We start from the raw sequence: 2,545 nt of genomic DNA, 5'->3' as shown, positions 1-2,545 counted from the left end.
GCTAAAGAAGCTGTGGTACATATATACAATGGAATATTACTCAGCCATAAGAAGACATGAAATACTGCCATTTGCAACAACATGGATGGACCTTGAAATAATCATACCAAGCTAAATAAGCCAGACAGAAAAGGTTGAAAATCACATGATATCACTCATACGTAGGATATAAACCTAAAAGCAACAAAGGAACAGGACAAACACAGACTCATGGACATGGACTATAGACTAGTGGTTGCCAGAGGGGAAGTGGGAAGGAGGAAAATAAATAAAATGATGAAAGAGAGAGAGAGAGAGAGAAAGGGAGGGGGAGGGAGAGAGACAGAGACAGAGAGACAGAGACAGAGAGAGAGAGAAGAGAAGAGAAGAGAAGAGAAAAGAGAAGAGAAGAGAAGAGAAGAGAAATGTTAAAAAAAAAAAATTAAAAATAAAAGATGGTGAGGAAGAGGCAGACCGGCCAGGTTGCTCAGGACCCAAGGAATGACATGGTGGTGGCCTCGGTGTTCTTTTGCATCCCATATCTCAGACTTAGAGCTGAAGAAGCTGGCAGCCTGGAAATGCCAACAAGTGCAGACAAGTCTGCCCCAAGAGCCTGCTCTCTCAAGCCAAAGAACCAGGAAGAGAACAGCCTAAGAAGACAGAAAACATTTAGACAATAACCACTCTACTCCAGCCAAACACCACAGGAAAATTGGTAGTCCGCCAGCACGCATGCCAACAAAGGCTAAGAGGGGAGCCTAGACTCACACACTCGCCAAGCTAAAACGAGGTGCTGAGGTGGTACGAGAGAAGGCCCCAAACTCCCCAAATCTGATTGAACACATTAATCTGCACAGCCAAGAAGCTCAAGAACCTCCAAGGAGGATAAACTCAAAAAACACCTAGATGCATCATAAGCAAAATCTCAAAGGTCAACAACAAAGAGAAAATCTTGAAAGCGGCAAGAGAGAGAAGTAAGTGATCATGTATAAAATGTCATCAATAAAATTAGCCTCCGGTTTCTCATCAGACACCATGGAAGACAGAAGGCAGTGGAGGACAGATTCAAAGTACTGAGAGAAAGAGTATCAACCAGGAATTCTATGTCCAGCAAAACTACCTCTCAAAAAATGAAAGAAAAACCAGGACATTCTCAGGTAAATACAGCTATAGAATATTCATCACGAGCAGACCCGCCCTACAAAAACAATAAAGCAGGGTCTTTCAGGCTGAAACGAAAGGGCATTAGGCTGTACCTGGAATCCACACAAAGAATTAAGAGCATGAGTAAAGCTACAGGAGGGGAATATAAAATATAAAAGACCGTGTAAGTGTGTTTTTGTTTGTAACTCTATTTTCTTGTTTTATTTAAAAAGGCAACTACTTGAAGCAATAATTAGACATCTGTCGATGAGCATACAATATACACAAATGCAATCATGACAATAGCACAAATGGCAGGGAGGGGAAGGGGCTATTTAGGATGAAAGTTTTCTAAACTACTGAAATAAGTTGGTATTAGTCCAAACAAAATTTTTATAAATTAAGATGTTAATTGTAATCCTCAAGGCAACCCTTAGGGAATATAACTCAAAAAATATGTTTAAGAAATTACAAGGGAATTAGTACACTAGAAAATATCTATTTCACATGAAAGGAGGCAGGAAAGGAGGAACAGAGAGAGAGAAAGTACGACGTACAGAAACCAAGTAACAAAACGGAAGCCACAAATCCTACCTCATCGGCAATACATTAAGTGTAAATGGATTAAACGCTTTAATTTAAAGGTCGAGATTGGCTAACTGGATTATTTTTAATGACCCAACTCCAACGCTGTCTCCAAGAGACACACTTTAGATTCAAGGACACAAATAAGTTGAAAGTGAATGAATGAAAAATGATACACCATTCAAAGTAACCAAAAGAGAACGGGCGTGCTAAAATCAGGCAAAACAGACTTTAAGGCAAAAATCATTACTAGAGAAAAAGAAGGACATTTTGTACTGATAAAAGGGTCCATCCATCGAGACAGCTGTTATGAACACACAATTATTGGGCACATAACTTACTATAGAGCTACAGTCAGACCATGCTATATCGGTGGAGGGGTAGCTGCATAGATCGATGGTTCTGTATTGAACCCAGAAATAGAACCCAGAACTAGACCCATATAAATATGCCAAACTCATTTTTGATAGACGCAAAATTGATCCAGTGGTGATGGAGCAATCGAACACCCAAAGGTTTAAAAAACAAAAAACAAAAAAACCCGTCTCAATCTAAGTCTCTTGTCTTCTTCAAAAGTTACCTGAAAATGGATCGCAGACTTAAATGCAAAACATAAAACTAAGTAAATGTAAATGGCAATGTAGGGCGAGGCAAAGGATTCTTAGGTTTGACACCAAGAGCATGGATCATGAGCGGAAGCATTGATAAATTGGACCCCATCGCAATTTCAAACTTTTACTCTGTGAGGGAATCTGTCAAGAGGGTGAAGGCACAAGCTAGAAACAGAGAAAATATTTGCAAACTACGTATGCTACAAAGGACTAGTATCTAGAACATA

Source organism: Pteropus vampyrus, unplaced genomic scaffold (genome assembly GCF_000151845.1).
Source record: "Pteropus vampyrus isolate Shadow unplaced genomic scaffold, Pvam_2.0 Scaffold721, whole genome shotgun sequence".
In the NCBI taxonomy this organism is placed as follows: Eukaryota; Metazoa; Chordata; class Mammalia; order Chiroptera; family Pteropodidae; genus Pteropus; species Pteropus vampyrus.
This window is presented reverse-complemented; position numbering follows the sequence as displayed.